Below are 22,134 nucleotides of genomic sequence, written 5' to 3' on the forward strand. Positions count from 1 at the left end.
ATTAAATTTATGGTTGATTATTGAATAGAGCACTGCCTTCCTGACATGTGTTGAAAGACGCAAGCTCCAAAATACTGAGGGTCTGCTCTGTTCAGTGAAGCAGAGCATAACCACACACACCCAAACCCAAGGTCAGAATCTTCATCCCAAATACCTGTGAGCTGTTCAATCACAAGGCGCGGGCACAACGACAGTGGCCATTCCATTCCCCTTGACCCTGATTTGATCAAAGAAACAAAATTATGCTTCTTCAAACTTTGGGCTCAAAAATAAATCATTTACTACATCAACCTGAGTCAATTAGTCTGGGGAAAGGTTGGGACATTTCAGAAGACCTTATCGGAATTCAATCCAGTTCTCAGCTAGCTAGAATTTCAGTGAAAGCCTTCAAGGGCACAAAGGGTAGAATTGTCATGCGATGCCTTTGGACATATCTCCTTGTGGGCCATGGGCAAGCAGGGGTGGTGAAAGACAGACCTTTTCCTCTCCTAAGAAATTTGAGAGGCTTTGGTAAACGGGATAGAATCTCAGCATAACCAGGAACAGACCCAATCCTGGGATCCCTGCAGATGGAAAACTAGATTGCAGGATGACTGGAAGCATGAACGCATCTGGAAAGCAACACTCTGCTTAGGCTCTGAAAATACATCAATTGGAGGGCAGCAATATGATGGCGATTGATTTTTTTTTATGATGGCAATTTGCTGTCAATTAGAAAATAGAGTTCCCTCATCTCAAAAGAACATAAGAAACAGGACATCTCAAAGCCCATTGATGGAAGCTGAACAGTAAACTGCTGGCAGTAAAAGAAAACTTTGAAAAAGGCTGTACCAGAACAGGAAATGGATGTTAAAACCATTGCGAGACTACAAGTAAAATGTGCTCCATCGAACCTACTAGAATGACAGTCAAGAGAGCTCTTCCTTGACTATTGCTAAAGTGAAGCAGGTTACTGGAGGTTTTTAGGGTTTTGTCTTGAAGGGAGTATTGTCCCCTTGCACCGCCAATGAAATAAGTAAATAAATTTGTTTTTTTCACAGAATATCTACAGTGCAGGAAGTGGTCATTCGCTGACCCCCAAAAGAAAACATTACCTAGCTCCATTCCCCCCACCCACCCCCCTATCCCTGTAACCTAGCCTGCTCATCCCTGGACACTAATAGAAAATTTAACATGGCCAATCCACCTAACTTGCACATCTTTGGGCTGTGTGAGGAAACCAGAGTTCCTGAAGGAAACCCACGCAGACAGTCACCCAAGGCCGGAATCAAATCAGGGTCCCCGGAGCTGTGAGGCAGAAATGCAAACCACTGCGCCACGTGCCGCCATTTTGAGAGGCATTGGGACAGATCCGTCATTGATGATAGCTGTTGATACACTTTGTGCTCCAAAGTGGATGCCCTAGAGGAGTATAGAAAGTGCAAGAAGCTACTTAAAAATAAATTAGAAGAGAAAAAGGGCGCATGATAAAAAAAGTGGTGTGCAAAATAACGGAAAATTCCAAGGTGTTTTAGAAGTATATTAAGGGAAAGAGGGTAACTAGGGAAAGCGAAGGCCCCATTAGGAACCAAAGTAGCAACCTGTTTGTGGAGATAAAAGATGTAGGTGAAGTATGAAATTACTATTTTGCATCTGTGTTCATGACGGAGAAGGACGATGTAGGTATAGATAGCAGGGAAGGGGACTGTGATATAATTGAGCAGATTAGCATTGAGAGGGAGGTGGTGCTTGTTATGTTACTTACTGTAGTATATGTTACTCATTTGCTTTATACCAAGATGCACTTAAATCCAATGTTGATAAACAATGTTGATGACTCGCAGTCATCCAATGAAAGCAAATAATTTATTGAGTAACTAAACAATTAACTTGTGAGTCCGATTCTTCAATACTTTTACTAGCTATTAAATAAACAAGATAGAATAAGAATAAACTATGATTAACTACACTTGCACTCTGAGCTAACTCTCTACACCTCTGTCTCTAGTCACAATACACATGAAGAATGGGAACTCAGATTGAGTCTCTCTTTATACCCCTTGCTAGTGCTGCCATCTAGTGATTACTTAACTGTAATGACTATACATTAATCCCTTATGTATATGCAGATCACGACAGTGCTAATAGTTTTAGGGTTTTTAAAGTGGTTAAGTCCCAAGACCCAGTTGAGATGTATCCTAGGCTGCTGTGTGAGGCAAGGGAGGAGATTTCAGGGCGTCTGACACTAATTTTCAAATCCTCTCTGGTCATAGGAGACTTGCCAGAGGACTGGAGGACAGCTAATGTGGCACCATAGAACATAGAACAGTACAGCACAGAACAGGCCCTTCGGCCCTCGATGTTGTGCCGAGCATTGTCCGAAACCAAGATCAAGCTATCCCACTCCCTGTCATTCTGGTGTGCTCCATGTGCCTATCCAATAACCGCTTGAAAGTTCCTAAAGTGTCCGACTCCACTATCACAGCAGGCAGTCCATTCCACACCCTAACCACTCTCTGAGTAAAGAACCTACCTCCTATATCCCACCCTTAACCTTACAGTTATGCCCCCGTGTAACAGCTACATCCACCCGAGGAAATAGTCTCTGAACGTCCACTCTATCTATCCCCCTCATCATCTTATAAACCTCTATTAAGTCACCTCTTATCCTCCTCCGCTCCAAAGAGAAAAGCCCTAGCTCCCTCAACCTTTCCTCATAAGACCTATCCTGCTATCTGTGTTATCTGTTCTGTATTTCCTTTTTAATTTCTGTCCTGGGTACCTTTAATTTTACAATCTTCTTGCTAGCTGCTGCAAACCAAAAACACCCCTGGTCTAATGGACTATCCAGAACGTTCCCTTTAGGTTCTGTGGAAGAGCCCATGATGTCAGTTTGATAGACTTGGCAAGCAGCCAATCAGTGAATCTGAAATTCTGAACCATCTCCTGCTGTTGCTTGCGATTGGTGGAGCCATTCAGAATCTTCCAGAAGAAAGGCGAGTCATATGAAAAGGTCCATTGTGACCTGAATTCTGTGAGGAGAGATTCAGCCTGGTTGCAGCTGAAAGGCACTCTGCTCTCTCTCTCTCACTCTCTCTGCCAGGCAATTTAAAAGGCTGTTAGTCAGATCTATGAAGGCACTCTGTTTAAAAGTCACAAACAGCAGCCAGAACTGTGAAGGGTTCCTCTGGAGTGAAAGATTGAAAGGAGCTACTCACCAGGTCTGTGATTCTTTAATCCTCTGTCTTAATGGCCGAAAACCCAAACTGAGAACTCTCTTCATAATACAGCTGGAGTCTCTGTGCAGAGATCAAACAAACGGAAAAGACTGTAATTCTTCAGGTAATAGCTGAGGAGGATGGAGGCTCCATCTGGAGTTCGGAGGTTGGAATTGCACGGACTTGACTCTCCTGTGTAAAGTTCCATCTGATGGTCAAAGGACAGAATTGCACCAACCTGATTCTCTTGTATAAACCAAATTTCCCAGAATGTTAAATTCGGAGAAGACCGGTGCCTCCAGAGGCCTTAACTGCAGCAGCAAAGATTCTTCTCAAACCTTTTCCTTCTGTTCCTGTTATTCTAACTCTTTTCCTGTCTCTGCAGTGTGTGTCTGTTTTGTGTTTGTCTGGGCGGAAAGGTTTGGGAATAGGTAGACTGGGAGACCATAGTTTCAATTATTTCCTTCATATGTTCATCTTTTTACCCTTGTTATAATTAAACAGTTTGTTAATGTTTTACTTACAAATCAGTGTAACTCATTGGAGCAGTCAGGGATTAATGATCTCAGGGAAACACAAATTATTAGTTATTGACTTATGTTGGGACTCCGGGGTCAGTGGGGCTGGAACTGACCGTGCCCTCACCCAGGATGTCGTAATACTCTAGATCAATAATCAAACTGGCAATTCATTGAATTGTCCAGAGTTAGGCCTTCTTCTGACTGATAATCGGGTCGCTGACAAGCAATTGGGTCGATGAATGATTCAATTGTTCAATTGACAGGTCAATGATTAATCCCATGGGCCAATAATCAATTCACTGAATGATTCGATTGATGATTAATAATCAGATAGATTAATTATCCTGCTGACCAATTATCGGCATGCGAGAACTCGAGTGATCTGGGTTAGTGGAAAGGGCTCAGACTGTCATTAGATTACCATTATTCAAGAAAGGAAGTCTGAAGACAACAGGCAATTACACACCAGTGAGTCTAACATCAGTGGTAGGGGAATTATTTGAAAAACTCTGAGGTACAGAATTAATCTCCACTTGGAGAGGCTAGGATTAATCAAAGAAAGTCAGCATGTCTTTATCAGGGGCAGAACATGTTTAACAAATTTGATTACATTTTTTAAGGGGGTGACTAGGTGTATAGATGAAGGCAGTGTAGTGGATGTAGTCTATATGGACTTCAGAAAGGCTTCTGGCAAGGTCCCACGTGGGAGGCTGGTCAAGAAGGGAAGAGCCCATGGGATCCAGGACAATTTGGAAAATTGGATCCAAAATTGGTTGAGTGGCAGAAGGCAGAGAATGATGGTTCAAGGTTGTTTTTGTGACTGGAAGCCCGTATTCAGTGATGTACCGTAGGGATCAGTGTTGGATCCCATGCTGATTGTAGTGTACATTAATGATCTAGAAATGAATGTGGGGGAGCATGAACAGTAAATTTGCAGGAGACACAAAAATTAGTTGTGCGATAAGTAATGAGGAGAAAAGCCTCAGGTTGCAGGACTGGTTAGATGAGCAGAACAGTGGCAAATGAAATGATGCATTTTGGAAGGTATAACAAGGGAAGGGAATACACAATGTGTGGTAGGACACTAGGAAGTACAGAAGAGCTGAGGGACGTTGCAGAGCATGTCCTGTTGGAACTTCATCCTGAAAAGAGCAAATAGATTCTTAAACTCCAATATGATTTGGAGAACATAAAAAGATGAAGTGTGGGTGTTTGGAAGCACATATCTAGATTTTAAAAGCAGATAAGGGAAATTCAAAGCACTAGATTAAGGATCTAATGAGTGAATTGAAAGATTCAAAAGAGCAGTCAGTGATCATGGAAGAACGATTCCAAAGTGAACTGAGTATCCATGTTAACTAGTCAAACTTGCAGAAAGATTCTGTGGCTGACTCTGAAGCAAAGGCAACTGAATTGACCCTGATAGTTGCAAAGCTGAATGAAAATATTAATAAGCTTGAAAAAGAATTGGAGCATAAGAGAATGAACAAGTAATTGGAAAGAATTGTGAAATAAATGGAGAAGGAGGTTCCATTTTTCAAGCGTTAATGGGAAGAATGTGACTGTGTGTTTTAAATTCATTTTAGATATGTGCGTTTCGCTGGCTAGGCCAACACTGATTGCCCATCCCTAATTACCCTTGAGAAAGTCATGTGAGCTTACTTCTTGAACTACTGCAGTCCATGTGTAGGTATATACACTGTGCTGTTAGGCAGGGAGTTCCAGAATGTTGATCCAGCGACAGTGAACGAACAGAGATATATTTCCAAGTCAGGACAATAATTACATGCAAAATACTGCAAAATATCCTGAATACAGTGATGAAATCTCCCTTAGTACAAGTTTATTCTATTCATCTGTTGTTGATCAAAACAATGAAAATAGAAAGTTGGTGACGGAGGGAGTGGTTGAGGAAGATAATTTTGAAGTTGGTTGTTGATCAGATATGCATGGTTCCTGAAGCAAACTTAAGTGATCTGTTGAAAGCATGTTTCCATTAACAGAGGAGAAGAGTAAGAAAAATGTTTTAAATCATGTATTAAAGTTGAGAAATCGATGCCAAACTCAGTTGTATCACATAGCATGACTACCATGCATCCATAAGCAAAGAGACAAGGCCACCAAAATGTTAGTTTGCAGTTAAACCAGTGTAGCCATCTAAGATGGCCACCTGCAAAGGACCATGGGAATTATGGCCAACCCAGGACTCAGACAGATACAGAGCCTATGTGTATCTGAAACACAGGTAACCAGGCCTAATCAAAACCCCGCTCGTTTGCATTTCAATGGCCCATTTTCCCAGGACAATAGAACTCCAATCAAGCAACCGGTACAGCCACAAACTGATCGGCGCCACTCCCTTTACTCAGAAAGCCCAACTGCCAAGGTCAATGACCGCTAAGGACCCACCCAGCTACCATGGCACCCGGCCCTTTATTGGCCAAAATCGAAGACAGTGATCAGAGCCCTGTCGAACTATTGGGTCGTAGATTAAGGACCGCCCCAAAGCGCGCAAAATCCCAGAGGGATTAAAGAGAGCACAGCCATGTGTTCTGTCTCTTTTGGATCCAGCCTGTGCCAACCCAATTGCAGCAGGAACAGCCAGCCAAGTTCAAGACCAACGATCGCTACCTGATGGATGAGCCCAGCAGAGACAGAGCCACTTTCTTCGAACCAGCCAAGTGAAATCCAGATAAAGGCCTTATCCATTTGCACAGTGCCGGTCGCCCTGAAGTTAAGTATAGGTTATTGTAGCTGATAGGTGTAGTTTAACTCGTAGTAGATATTGTGTTTGCATGTTGACATAACTCTTGTGTATGTAAATAAACCACCTTTTGAACTAACTAACTTGTTGTGTGGTCATTTGATCGATATAAGGGAAGGCTTGTGGTTCACCAACATTCTTAATAGAGCAACACCAGCAAGGTGAAAACCAGAGTACAAAACAGAGATAAAAGTGGTCAGGATGTTACTGGAGAAAACTTTAATGCATTATCTTCATTTAATGTCACTATCTTCAGCTGGCCATGAGAAGATTATGGTCAAAAGCACTGTAATTGTTAGTGTTCTATTCAGAGTTTAAAGAAAGAATGAAGGAGAAAAGACAGTTTCCAAGTTCTGATAACTCTGTAATGCTTAAATCCTGATAACCCTGTTTATTATTGATAATAATAGTAATACTGACTTTACAATACAGTATGTATAATTGTTGAACACAATGAAAAGTTTATGTATAACATGTGTAATAAGCTATTTGTTAGAATTTTGTAATATTATGTACTTCTGATGAAGAATTTGTAAAGCTATCGTAAAGAAACTTCCACGATCGTCAAGCTTTCTTTTTTCCAAGGAGATGGGTTTTAAACAATCCAGACTTACCTTGTTGAGTGTGAAGGTGAGGAACTCAAAAGATACAGTAAGCTTGCCCAAAACAAGGCCAGGTTTTCTGGTGGTAAACATGGCAAGTAAATTTCAATAGAATGTGATCTGGGTTCCCTGCCCGATGGTAGCCAGGTCACATTGGCTTATCACTAGTCAGAACTAGCAGGAGCTCAAGGTAAAATGTGTCATTTTGCCTTGAATTAAAAGAGAGTTTAAATATAAAAACATTTTTAACAATTGTAAATAGTTGAGGCACCAGCATTGATCTCCGTGGCACTCCATTAGTTACTGTTTGCCAACCCATTTACTAAAACTTTCTGTTTCCTGTCAGCAAGCCAAACCTCTTTCCCTGTGGTAGATTAATGTCAACACCATGAGCTCTTACCTTGTGAGTAATCTTTTATGGGGCACCTTCAGTGGGGTTACTGGGTTACGGGGATAGAGTGGAGTTGTGGGCTTAAGTCAGGTATTCTTTCCAAGGGCCATTGCAGACTCGATGGGCCAAATGGTGTGCTTCTGCACTGTAAATTCTATGAAATCACCGAAAGTCTTTTGCAATATCCAAATTAACTAGACCTAATGGCTCCCTATTTATCCAACCTGTTTGTTATACACGCAAAGAGCTGTACTAAATTTGTAAAGAACAGTTTCACTTTCATAAAACTATGTTGACTCTACCTGATCATTTTACGATGCTCTAAATGTCCTGTTACTACTTCCTTAATAAAAGATTCCAGCATTTTCCCAATGTGGGATGTTAGTCTAACTAGCCTATAGTTTCCTGCTGTCTTGAGCAAAGTTGTTACATTTTTAGTTTTCCAAACAGCTGGGCCTTTTCCAGAATCCAGGGACCTTTGGAAGATTATGCAAACCATCACTATCTTTGCAGCCACTTACTTTAAGACCTGATGATGTAAGTCATCAGTTCAGGGGACTTGTCTGCCTTTAGGCCCATTAGTTTTCCTAGGATTCTTTCTGCAGTGATCGAGTCAAGAGTTGGGATAGAATGAAGATTAAGGATTGGAAAGAAACTGAAAAGGATTCAGTTGCACTGAGGTCCTTTGGTGTGCTCATTAGCCAAGTAGCAGGGTGAACAGAAATGTACTTAAGTGGCGAACAATAGGGAATAGAATTGTAGGAGTTAAAGATAAAGAGGTAAGGAGTGCAAAAGGCAAAATAAGAATGAATGTCGCACTTACGTGCTAAAAGAGTGACTTCTAACACTAGTTGTTCAGGCAAGACAAGATCGAAGAAAATAGACCATATATCAATGGCAGGGTTAGTCCTGGGCTGGAGGAGAACAACTGATGCGTGACCAAGGTGACAGTTATGCCCAGCTGGAAGTAGGGGTCTCCCAAAAACAAGCTTTTGACCTGACGACTGCTGTTTTGAACCCCAGATATATTACTCTGAATCAGAAGAAAAGTTTTCCAAAAAAGGTCACAGGTCATGCCTGGTAATTGTTGCTTGATATGACTCACAGTATTAAAATCAATGGGTTGTTGTTTTGGGCAGGGTATGTTCTCGGAATTTAGGAAAGTACATAGATTTGGAACAGGGATAATTCAAGTATATTGTTTGTAGACATTATTGTAATTAATTGTAAATTTGTTCCATGTTGTTACCTTTCTTGTCGTGTGTTTGGCAGTTCAATAACCGTTTTTCTTGAATGATAACAAGTCTGAAACTTTCCTTACTAGTTTTCATCTCTTTCCTCACATTATACTAAATTGCAAAATAAACAGTTAAGAACTGCATTCCAAACGTCCCTTCTGGGATTTGGGAAACCCTTGAATTTAACATCAGTGGGGTTCTTAACAATAATGATTGTTTTAGGTTTTTTCCATCCTTTTCCTCTTGATTTTTTCTGATGATTTTTCTATCATGAAGATAAAATATACTTCCATAGAATCGCACCCTTTTCTGCATGTGTCTCACCCCCACAACCCAAAGATGTGCAGGGTAGCTGGATTGGCCGCGCTAGATCGCCCCTCAATTGGAAAAAACATCATTGGGTGCTTGAAATTTAAAAAGAAAAAGAATTGCAGAAGAAATCCATTGAACCCATTGAGTCTGCACTGACCCTCCGAAAGAGCACTCTACTGATGCCCACGCCCCTTCCCTATCTCTGTAACCCTGCGCATTGATCATGGACCATCCACCTAATCTTCACATCTTTGGGACTGTAGGAGGAAACTGGAGCACCAGGAGGAAACCCACACAGACATGGGAGAAAGTGCAAACACCACACAGACAGTCTCCCAAGACCGAATTGAACCCGGGTCACTGGCGCTGTGTGGCAGCAGTGCTAACCACTGTGTCACTGTTCCGGCCACTTGTTCAGGGTCTCTTCCATTTCCTTGTTTCTTATTCAGTCTCCATTTTCACCCTTAAGGGCAACAACATTTACCTTGGCTAATGTATCTTTACATACATGTAGAAGCTCTTAGCATCTGCTTTTTATATATCTTGCTCATTTACATTCAGGTTATAATTTCTCCTACTTTTTTTTGCTATCCTTAGTTGGTTTCCAGAACTTTCCAAATGTTCTGGCAATTAAATTGAAATATGATGCCGCATTCTGGTTTTATCAGCCAGCGCACAGGTTTCCAAAGCTGTTTGAAACTTTCCAGGGTTAATGAGACAAATGCACTGTGGGAGACTGTTGCACAACTGACAGACTTGAAAGCTTTTAAATGATAGAACAGTTGCTTCCTTGCCTAGGTGAAAGGCTCACAGGATTTGCTCTGAGAGGGCACTTTGACTGCCTGCAGCAATATTTTGAAAGTAACTTCATCTGGCTAAGACTTTATTTATCTTGACCCCTACTTCCCTATTGTCAACCTTTATTGAAGCATAAAAACATAGCATCGTAGAATGGCAGCAGCATAGAAGGAGTCTATTCAGCCCAACGTGTCTGGAATAGCAACTCAGAGTCCGACTATCCCACCTTTTCCCTCAAGCCATGTAAATTGCTCCTTTTCAGGTAATGATTTAATTCTCTCTTTTAGGTCACGATTGAGTCTGCCTCCACCATACCTTCGGGAAGTACATTCCAGAGCTCAAGCACTCGCTGCATAAAAACAGTTCGTCCCTCATGACACCATTGGACCTTTTGCCAATCAATTGAAATTGGTGCCCTGTTGTTCTGGAACAGTGGGCTGGATTCACCATTATTAGGTCTATGTCCCCACGCTGTTGTAAAAACTGTGGCCTTTCACGCCAGAAAAACTAGCGTGAAAGGGCCACATATTCCTAACCCTGTAGAGGGCTAGCAGAGACCCGGTGTAAAACCAGCAGCTTTTGCTGCAGATACAGGTCCCCGCACTTCCGGGTTGGAGGCTGCGCAAGCGCATGGCAGCAGGCTCGCGAGGCCGCGCCGCGCTCCATGGTGGACTCAGGCCACGGAGCTGGACATTAAAAATGGACACCCCCCCCCCCCGGGACAACACGGTGGCGCAGTGGTTATCACAGCTGCCTCACGGCACTGAGGTCCCAGGTTTGACCCCGGCCCTGGGTCACTGTCCGTGTGCAGCTTGCACATTCTCCCCGTGTTTGCATGGATTTCACCCCCACAGCCTAAAGATGTGCAAGGTAGGTGGATTGGCCACGTGAAATTGCCCCTTAATTGGAAAAAATGAACTGAGTACTCTAAATTCATTTTTAAAAATAGACCCCCCGGTCGGCTGTGTGCCTGACCACCCGCCGAAACATTGCCCGGCCGAGTATAAGGCTCCCCCCGACCTCGGATCGGCCCGCCCCTGAACAGTCCACAGCCGTCACGCTAGTTTCCCGACCGGCAGAGCCATGAGTGGTCCACGCCATTGGGACTTTGGCTGGTCGGGGGCGGAGGATGGCGGAGTGGGCCTCCAGCAACGGCTCCAGGTAGGTGCTCTGCGGCGCGGCATACTCTTGCGTATGCTGCTTTTCAGGGCCTGCAGAATCGTGGAACCGGCCGCGATTTCAGCACGGGGTGCAGAGAATCCAGCCCTGTTTCTCCAGATCTACTCTGTCCAGACCCATAATAATTTTGAACACCCAAGCAGGAGCAGCTAACGCTGTCACACTCTGGACCTCTAATGAGGAAAAGGGTGAGTAGTATAATCAGGAGCTGCTTTTTCCAAAACCAGCTGCTGCTCCACAGGATAGGATACGGCGTCACCAGCTCAATAAAGGAAATATCAGAAAAAAGGGCATACAGTCAGGGATCAGGGGCGACATTCTCCGACCCCCCCGCCGGGTCGGAGAATCGCCGGGGGCGGGCGTGAATCCCGCCCACGCCGGTTGCCGAAGTCTCCGGCACCGGAGATTCGGCGGGGGCGGGAATCGCGCCGCGCCAGTTGGCAGGCCCCCCCGCTCGATTCTCCGGCCCGGATGGGCCGAAGTCCCGCCGATAAATTGCCTGTCCCGCCGGCGTAAATTAAATCACCTACCTTACCGGCAGGACAAGGCGGCGTGGGCGGGCTCCGGGGTCCTGGGGGGGGGGGGGGGGGGGCGCGGGGCGATCTGACCCCGGGGAGTGCCCCCACGGTGGCCTGGCCCACGATCGGGGCCCACCGATCCGCGGGCGGGCTTGTGTCGTGGGGGCACTCTTTCCCTTCCGCCTCCGTCACGGTCTCCACCATGGCGGAGGTGGAAGAGACTCCCTCCACTGCGCATGCGTGGGAAACTGTCAGCGGCCGCTGACGCTCCCGCGCATGCGCCGCCCAGAGATGTCATTTCCGCGCCAGCTGGCGGGGCAACAAAGGCCGTTTCCGCCAGCTGGCGGGGCGGAAATTCCTCCGGCGTCGGCCTAGCCCCTCAATGTTGGGGCTCGGCCCCCAAAGATGCGGAGCACTCCGCACCTTTGGGGCGGCACGATGCCCGTCTGATTGGCGCCGTTTTGGGCGCCAGTCGGCGGACATCGCGCTGTTTCCGGAGAATTTCGCCCCAGGGGCGGGATGGGGTCGGAGAACCCCCGGGGGGGGCAGCGCGAATCCAGCCCCTCCGCCCCGACGGCGGCTGCCGTATTCTCCAGCGCTGTTTTTCGGGCAGGGCGGCATTCACGCCATGCCGGTCGGGGGCGATTGCCAGCGCCCCCCCCCCCCCCGGCAATTCTCCGGGCCCCAATGGGCCGAGCGGCCGTCCGTTTTTGGCCAGTCCTGCCGGCATGGGTTACGCATGGTCCCACATGGCGGGACCTGGCAGGTAAGTTGGTGGGGGTGGTCCTCGGGGGGGGGGGGGGGGGGGGGGGCGTGGGGGTTCTGACCTCAGGGGGGGCCCCAAAGGTGTCCTGGCCCATGATCAGGGCCCACCGATCTGCGGGCGGGCTTCTTCCATCGGAGCACTTCTTCCTTCCGCACCGGGCCCCTGTAGGTCTCCGCCATGGCCGGCATGGAGAAGAGAACATTCGCCAAAATACGCTGGCTTGTCTGCGCATGCGCGGAACTACACACTCAACATGACTGAGCATCAGTGCCTCAGGATACTTTTGTGGCAAGGTCACTTCAGACATCTGCTGCATCCTTGAACAAGACATTCCCTCTGCATCTGGTGGCAAGTACTGCCAGTTGTGGTCAAGGCCAGCACAGACCCAAATTTATTTGCCCCCGGTTTATAACAAATGTATATTTCTTTAAGGCACAAACACCCAACTGGGTGCCATTCTGGCACTGCCAAAGTGCCCAGGTGGCACTGCCAGCTGGAAGGGTCACTGCCAGGGTACCAGGTTGACTCTGCCAAGGCATTGCATGGGTGAAATTGGGCCCAGGGTGCCCTGCGCGAATGCTGGGTGGATGCAGGGGGGCTGGGGGCCCTCCCATAGTACGTTGGGACTTGTGGGGGGCCTTGAAAATTGGGACGCTATTTAAAAATTCCTCCTGATCTCTCACTACACGGAGCTCCTCAGTGTACAAAACAGGGTGATGTGAGCCCTCAGCCGTGTAGTCCCCATTGAGGACACTTACCAAACATGAGTCGTGTTTTTTTCGAGCCTTGTTGTTTCTCGGCATTGCGAGCGACGTGAAACACACGGCTAAATACGCTCGCGATGGGACTTTGTTTCCATTTAGTTCAATCATGCCCTTTCTTTCCGTCTTCACAGTACAAAAAACCTTCCAAAGATACTGCTGAACCAAGGGGCAACAGGAATGAGGAACAGAAATAAATTAGTACTAGTAAAATGTAGTACTGGAGAAATTAATGGAACTGAAAATTGATATATCCTGGACCTGACGATCTACATCCCAGAGTGTTGAAAGAGGTGGCTGGAGAGATAATAGGTGCATTTCTGGTCACCTTCTGAACTTCTACAGATTCCGAAATGATCCCTGCAGATTGGAAGGTCGCAACTGTAATCCTACTGTTTAAATAAGGAAGCAGAGGGAAAACAGGGAAGCCCAGACCTGTTAGTCTGACATTATTGATAGGGAAAATGCGAGAATCTATTAGAAAGGATATGATAATAGACAGTTAGAAAATAATGTTAGGATTGAGCAGTGTCACATGGATTTATGAGAGGGAATTCATATTTGGCAAGTATGTTGGAGTTTTTTTGAGGCTTTAGCTGGTAGAACAGATAAGAGGGAACCAGTGAATGTGGTGTGTTTGGATTTTCAGAGGTCTTTCGATAAGCTTCCACACAAGAGAGATACTTAATCAAATTTTGGGAGTAATTTGCTGATGTGGATTGAGAATTGGTTAACTGGCCGAAAACAAGAGAGTAGGAATAAACAGGTCATTCTCGGGTCAGTGCTTCGGCCCCAGCTATTTGCAACCTCAATCAATGAGTTGGATGTGGGGACCAACTGTAATATTTCCAAGTTTTCTCATAGCACAAAACTAGCTGGCAATGTGAATTGTGAGGAGGATGCAAAGAGACTTCAAGGGATTTAGACAGGCGAGGTGAGTGGGCACGAAGGCAACAGATGGAATATAATGTGCAGAAATGTGAAGTTATCCACTTTGGTAGGAAAAACAGAAATGCAGAGTATTTTTTAAATTGAGAGAGATTAGGAAATGTTGCTGTCAGAAGTAAGCTTGATGTCCTTGTTCAAGAGTTACTAAAAGCTAGCGTGCAGATGCAGCAAGTAATTGGAAAGGCAAATGGTATTTTGGCCTGTATTGCAAGGGGATTTGAGTCAGGAGTAAAGGAGACCTGCTGCAATTATATAGATTCTTGGTGAGAGCACAGTGAAGTATTGTGTACAGTCTGTCCGCCAATGTTAAGGAAGGATAGAATTGTCAAAGAAGGATGTAATGAAGATTCACCAGATTGATTCCGAGGATTTTCTCATGAGGAGAGATTTACGAAACCACGTCTGTATTCTTTACCGTTTAGAAGAATGAAAGGTGATCTCATTGAAACATACAAATTCTTACAGGGCTTGACAAGATAGATGCAGGTAAGATGTTTCCCCAAACTAAGAGGACGAGAGCTGTCTAAAAATAAGAGCTAGGCCATTAGGACTGAAGGAGTCTTTACGAAGAGGTTTAAAAATCATTGGAATTCTCGGTTGCGATCGACCCGATTGGGAACAGAGTCCCATAACGAGCGCGTTTAGCCGCATGCTTCCCATCGTCCAGAGCGCTGAGAAACACCACCCTATTGAACGCGTATTTGGGTAGATACAGGGCCACAGCGGGGTACGCCCCGATGTGACTTAGTCCTCTTTTCTGATATGAGGAGATCCACTCGCTGGAGCTCCTCAGTGCAGAAGGAGATCAGGACGCCATTTTTAAAGTTGTCCCGATCCCGCAACCTCCTGATGCGGTCTCCAAACCTCCCAATGCACCAACTCATGTATGACGGAGTCCTCAGGCCCCCAGGCAACCCCCTGACCCCTTGCACCTGTGCACGGCACCCCACATCTGATCCACAGTGCAAGGAAAATGTCAGATTTGCACCTAGGCACTACCAGCCTGGCACACTGGCAATGCCCCTGTAGCTGGAAATGTCATCCTGGAAGTGCCAGGCTGGCACCTAGGTGGCACTGCCAGCTTGACAGGCTGCTGGTACCAAGGTGCCAGGCTGGCACTGTCAGGGTGCCCAGCTGGAACCAGCAGTGCTAGGGTGCCATGCTGCCAAGAGGGTGAGCACATGTGGGCCTCCAATCTCCTGGCCGGCCCACATGGGTGCTGCTCCGTCTTGTCCCCATTTATGGAGGCCAACACTGAATGGCGCTCACCCGAGATATCCAAGGTGAAGGGATTTAGATCCTGTGCAATGTGGCTGGTAGATCATGTTCCTCTATTCCAGAGGGCTGTGGAGGATTAGTCATTGAGAATGTTCAAGACAGAGAGAGTAATAGATTTTTAGATAGTAAAGATATCAAAGGATATGGAAAAAGGCATTGAAAAAGATGATCAGCCATGATCCAAGTGAATGGTGGAGCTGGTTCAAGAGGCATGGCCTACTGCTTTTCCTGTGTCCCTTCCCATGGCCTGCTGGTATGATCTGCAGGATTTTACAATTTACAGCCAAAAGGTCCATTCCCCAGGTGACCACTGTCATGTTTTAAAAGAGTTCCACTAATGGCCACTTTGCTACTGTGGAGGCCAGAGGAAACAAAGGGCTTTGACATTTTCTGCAATAAATAGATTTCTCTGGTACAGAGATCTGGATTTTTGCAAAGTCATGGACTTCCAAAATGCTGGGCAAAATCAAGATCTAGATTTCTTGCCCACATTTCCAGCGAACCCGTTTTTCAGCAGTGGGCAAAAGTTTGTGGATCACATTGGCCATTTGAAGTCAAGGTTGAGTTCAAATAGGCCCCATTTTCTTGGTAGCACGGACTCAATCCATAGTGTGGAAGCTGTGACTTTTTAGAATAGTCGTAAATGCTCTTGAAGGGCACATAGGATCCCTGGAGCTGTCAAATTGTGAAGTAATTTCAATCACCGGCCCTTTAAAAAATAAGATAATAGCTTGCCTGTAATTGTGAGAGGTAATAAAATACTCATGATGTCAAACTAATTAAATCCCCAGTCCTTTTTTAAAAAAATAGCTTGCCTGCGTCTCGCACCTGCGTCAGTGAGATTTGCAAAAAGATCTGATCCAACAGTTACAATAGCTCTTTATTGACATTACCTCAATGGCTGGTAATATATCATTATTAATACTTGGCTGTTCTCCATGCATCTATCATTTTATCGGGGAGAGGGGGGGGGGTCCTAAGTTGACAGTTCTATTGACAGTTCAAAGAGATTACTAAAGGATTAGGTGAGGTGTCTTAAATGCGGTATTGCAAGTAGAAGACTGTCTGCTTTTATAGGTGATTAAGTACTCAAGGGGATTTCAATTTTTAACATTGTCTCTCATTAATTGAGTTTATCTTTTGCTACACTCAAGGTTGTAATAGGTATTTAGATTTTGTTTTATGTCATCTGAACATGGGCCCTGAAGACTGCCCATGGTTAAAACTGGGTGAGTTGGCATGGAGGATGTAAGGGCAAAGAGTCGTGTGTGGGTTGACATTAATTTGGCATGGTAGCTGTAAGGGACTGCGGTTTACCATACAGGGTATGAGGGGCCATTGGTGTGGGAGGAAGGGCATGTGTTGGCATGAGCTGGCATGGATGGTCATGTGAACTTGACGGGGGTGGTGGTGGTGGTGAGATTTCCCAACTCATGGAATGTGGCTGGGTCTGGAATCCAAGCCCAGGAGTCATAGACTGCATGCACTGGGCTTGAATTTTATTAGGTGGTGTATTACCTACCAGTAGAAACATTTAAAACAGCTGTGCTACAATGATAATATGCTGAGGATGGCCTTAACAAGCTGAGTGTGCAAATTACACCTCTCAGGGTCAGAAATCCCATTCTTGAGAGCTGTCAGCCAATCAGATTGCCCAGCAGTTGAGTAGACCCTGCAGCACACAATGCAGAATTAGCTGCCTCTGGAACTGCAAGTATCCTAAGAAGGAAGAACATGGATCCCAGACAAAGGTAAGTCTGGGGTTTATGGTCAGGGAAGGATCAGCGACAATAGTGAGGGGAAGGTCGGGTTAGAGAGGATTGGGGGTTGGCAAATATGGTGGGGAGGGGGTGCGGAAGGAACAAAGTGGGCTAGCATCTTGGGCGGGGGAGTTACCCTCCAATGGATGCAAGGGACCCTCAAAGGATATACCCTCATCCTTCCTGGCTTTTTTCAAATTGGGAAAGTAACAGGCTGGCCACTTTCCATCCGCCTTACTGTACCCATCATATTATGGTGGCAGTGACAGAGACAGAAAACAGGTCCTACTTAAAGGTATTATTCGGCCTCAGAGAGTCCTACCCACCATATTATGGGGTACAGCTCAAGGTGGGAAGGAAGGCAGTGAGTTAGCCACCCATTCGGTTCCACATGCTCCAACTTTCAAATACATCAACAAGGAGAAGGAGGACAACACATTGGCACAATGATTAGCATTGCTGCCTCACGGCGCTGATGACATGGGTTCTAGCCCAGCCCTGGGTCACTGTCTATGTGGAGTTTGCACATTCTCCTCGTATCTGCATGTGTCTCACCCCCACAACCCAAAGATGTGCAGGGTAGGTGGATTGGCCACGCTAAATTGCCCCTTCATTGGGAAAAAAAATGAAATAGAAGGGGAATGAAAATTGCACACATAGGATCACTGCAGCACAGAAGGATGCTATTTGAAGTTCTTGCTGGGTTACATTGGCAGTCACGAGGCACCCTCAACTCAATCAAAAGGGATTCTACTCCATTAATATTCAACTGGCATGTGATCACAGGAAGGTTTTCATGCACGTTTATAAGCTATCCTGTCATGAACCCATCATTTTGAAAGAGGGGGTCAGAAATTAATTGTGTGCAGAAGAGAGAGGGAAAACATTTGTTGTGGCTGCGCGTGAGATGACACAAAAACAAGAGTGTACGTGAGTGCTAGCTGCTCAGAGGGGGATGCGAGGCAGGTGCCTGGGCAGAGGGGAGTTGCAAGGTACATTTACTGAGGAGGGCTGTGGAGGAGAATTCCGGAGGAGGACAGAAATTTCATAGGAAATGAGGCAAGGCAGGTGGAGAATGTCAGAGTGGGGGAGCCTTTGGGAAGTAGCAATCATAATATAATATGATTAAATATTAAGTTGGAAAAGCATAAAAACAGTTATGGATTAAGATCCCATAGTGGAAAAGGGCAAATTTTAGGGGTCTAAAAGCTGAACTGGAGCAGGTTGATTGAAAACTCATTTTGGTGGATAAAACAGTGGATGCTTCTGTCTTTACCAAATTAGAAGGTGGTGACAATGGCCCAGTTGAAAATGTGGGATGTTGAGGAACTGAGCAGTATCGTGATAGGCAAAGAAAATGCGCTAAAAAGGCTGGCAGCATTCCAGGTAGAGGAGTCGTCATGCCTGGAGCAGATTCATCCTAGATTAGAACATAGAACATAGTACATTACAGCGCAGTACAGGCCCTTCAGCCCTCGATGTTACGCCGACCTGTGAAACCACTCTAAAGCCCATCTACACTGTTCCCTTATCATCCATATGCCTATCCAATGACCATTTGAATGCCCTTAGTGTTGGCGAGTCCACTACTGTTTCAGACAGGGCATTCCACGCCCTTACTACTCGCTGAGTAAAGAACCTACCTCTGACATCTGTCTTATATCTATCTCCTCTCAATTTAAAGCTATGTCCCCTCATGTTAGACATCACCATCTGAGGAAAAAGGCTCTCACTGTCCACCCTATCCAATCCTCTGATCATCTTGTATGCCTCAATTAAGTCATCTCTTAACCTTCTCTCTAACGAAAACAGCCTCATGTGCCTCAGCCTTTCCTCATAAGATCTTCCTTCCATACCAGGCAACATTCTGGTAAATCTCCTCTGCACCCTTTCCAATGCTTCCACATCCTTCCTATAATGCGGCGACCAGAATTGCACGCAATACTCCAAACGCGGCCGCACCAGAATTTTGTACAGCTGCAACATGACCTCATGGCTCCGAAAATCAATCCCTCTACCAATAAAAGCTAACACACCGTACGCCTTCTTAACAACCCACTCAACCTGGGTGGCAACATTCAGGGATCTATGTACATGCACACCGGGATCTCTCTGCTCATCCACACTGCCAAGAATCTTACCATTAGCCCAGTACTCTGTCTTCCTGTTATTCCTTCCAAAATGAATCACCTCACACTTTTCTGCATTAAACTCCATTTGCCACCTCTCAGCCCAGCGCTGCAACTTATCTGTGTCCCTCTGTAACTTGTAACATCCTTCCGCACTGTCCACAACTCCACGGACTTTAGTGTAATCTGCAAATTTACTCACCCATCCTTCTACGATCTCCTCCAGGTCATTTATAAAAATGACAAACAGCAGTGGCCCCAAAACAGATCCTTGTGGTACACCACTAGTAACTGGACTCCAGTCTGAACATTTCCCATCAACCACCACCCTTTGTCTTCTTCCAGCTAGCCAATCTCTGATCCAAACTGCTAAATCACCCTGAATCCCATGCCTCCGTATTTTCTGCAGTAGCCTACCGTGGGAATCCTTATCAAACGCTTTACTGAAATCCATGTACACCACATCAACTGCTTTACCCTCATCCACCTGTTTGGTAACCTTCTCAAAGAACTCAAGAAGGTTTGTGAGGCACGACCTACCCTTCACAAAACCGTGTTGACTATCTCTAATCAAATTATTTCTTTCCAGATGATTAACATCCTATCTCTTATAAACCTTTCCAATATTTTGCCTACAACAGAAGTAAGGCTCACTGGTCTATAGTTACCGGGGTTGTTTCTACTCCCCTTCTTGAACAAAGGGACAACATTTGCTATCCTCCAGTCTTCTGGCACTATTCCTGTAGACAAAGATGACTTAAAGATCCAAGCCAAAGGCTCAGCAATCTCCTCCCTAGCTTCCCAGAGAATCCTAGAATAAATCCCATCCGACCCAGGGGACTTATCTATTTTCACACTTTCCAGAATTGCTAATACCTCCTCCTTATGAACCTCAAGCCCTTCTAGTCTAGTAGCCTGAATCTCAGTATTCTCCTCGACAACATTGTCTTTTTCCTGTATGAATACCGACGAAAAATATTCATTTAGTACCTCTCCTATCTCCTCGGACTCCAAGCACAACGTCCCTCTACTGTCCTTGATTGGCCCTACTCTTACCCTAGTCATTCGTTTATTCCTGACATATCTATAGAAAGCTTAAGAGTTATCCCTGATCCTACCTGCCAAAGACTTATCATGTCCCCTCCTGGCTCTTCTTAGCTCTCTCTTTAGGTCCTTCCTAGCTAACTTGTAACTCTCGAGCGCCCTAACTGAACCTTCATGTCTCATCTTTACATAAGCCTCCTTCTTCCTCTTGACAAGTGTTTCGACTGCTTTAGTAAACCATGGTTCCCTTGCTCGACCACTTCCTCCCTGCCTGACCGGTACGTACTTATCAAGGACACGCAGTAGTGGACGGAATGTAGCAACCTGGGATGGCCACTTACAACCAGGAACAGGGAAGGTCACAAAGCATAGCGGGAAAAGTGGACAATGCGAGATTCAGGCAGGCTCAGAGCCTGAATGTATATTTGCGAGTGAGGAATCCAGACGGTATCGAAACTCCCAACCGATTAGCATTTGATGGCCCATCTCTGCCAGACAAAGGACTGATACTTGAGCCACCGATACAACCCCAGACATTTTGGCGCCACTACTGTACAAGGGAAGCGTAAACAACAGGGTCAGTGACCGCTTGGGACACGCCCAGCCATCTAGGCACCCGCCCCTTTATTGGTTCGAAATTAAACATAGTGATCAGAGATCACCCAATTAGTGGGGTCCAAACTGAAGGACCGCCCAAAAGAGCGCAAAAAACCCCAAGCATAAGAAGAGAGTCCACCATGTGTTTGTTCTCTTTTGGACCTGGCACCCCGGCAACGACCATCTCCAATCGCAGCAACACCAGAAGCATGCCCAAGTTCAACGCCCGCTACCAGGCGGATGATCCTAGCTGTGCAGCAATTACTTCTACAGACCTGATAGACCCAGAATCGAACATCAGCCACTGTTCCACTGACCTAAGCCGGGTGCCTGAAGTTAAGTACAGGTTGTCTTAGTCAATAGGTGTAGTTAACTAATAGTGTATGTTGCATGATTAATTGTGTGTGTAAATAAAGTACCCTTGACCTTGAACTAACTAACTGGTGTTTGGCTCTTTGATCGATATCCGGTTGAACCTTGTGGTGATATCATTTGATACCTGGCAACTCTGAGCATTAGAATATTGATTTCCAAAGGAAGGAGGGCAACCTCACTGACTGCCATATTTACAGCAGATCCAAAAATGCAACACTGGGAGGTATCTGCTATGGGGGAAGGGAAGGGTGGAGGTTGAAATGGGAGGATTAGACAGAAGATTCTGAATTAAGGATTTCATCAGGTTTCTTGTCCCACAGACAGGTCAAATGATAAGCTCTCTCCCCGTCAAACCAGAAGACCCATAGCACAAGACTGCAGCCAGAATGCAAAATAGAGGAAGTGAGGAAGAGAGATATCATAGGGAAGTGGGATCTCAATGGTGGGAGAAAGATCATGAGGAAATTTGTTGTTGGGGATGAAAGAGTGTGGAGGAGGGTGAAGATCAAGAGGAGAGGGAGGTGGAGATCAGCGAGGAGGGAGATTGCAGGTCAGTCCATCACAGGGAGGGAAGCAGGTTTGCCTGTTGGGATGGGAGGAAACATTCCTGCTCCTTCTGACCCACAAGTAGTGCTATAAAGGCACCAGTTTTCTGGTTCCTGCCCTTCATGCCTTATGTTACTCGTTGGATTTTCTGAAACCTGGAAAACAAGAGAAAATGGAGGCAAGCAGCATCCTCAGAAGATTTTACTGAATAATCCACTTCCTGTGAGTGGATTGATCACCTGCCTCCCAATCCATCCCTGGTTAAAAAAGGAAGTTGGCAGTTGGGGATCAGTTTTGAGATTTAAAATAAAATTTGTTTTGCCTTCTCAGTGTAACTGCGGTATTTGTTCAAACATTTTTGGAAACATTTCTCTCCTGGATATTAAAATGTTTGCTTATTTGTTTGTTTA

At 45.6% G+C, this 22,134-nt stretch overlaps 1 long non-coding RNA gene across 1 annotated transcript in view; it reads right to left on the reverse strand.

The window, feature by feature from the left end:
- The window catches only part of LOC140386002 (uncharacterized), a 160,527-nt gene that overhangs the window by 103,222 nt on the left and 35,171 nt on the right, over window positions 1-22,134 (reverse strand). Inside the window, exon 3 of the long non-coding RNA XR_011933524.1 lies at window positions 3,198-3,278. This is a non-coding gene — a long non-coding RNA (uncharacterized lncRNA). The remainder of the gene's footprint in view (window positions 1-3,197; window positions 3,279-22,134) is intronic.

This window comes from Scyliorhinus torazame, chromosome 11 (genome assembly GCF_047496885.1).
Source record: "Scyliorhinus torazame isolate Kashiwa2021f chromosome 11, sScyTor2.1, whole genome shotgun sequence".
In the NCBI taxonomy this organism is placed as follows: Eukaryota; Metazoa; Chordata; class Chondrichthyes; order Carcharhiniformes; family Scyliorhinidae; genus Scyliorhinus; species Scyliorhinus torazame.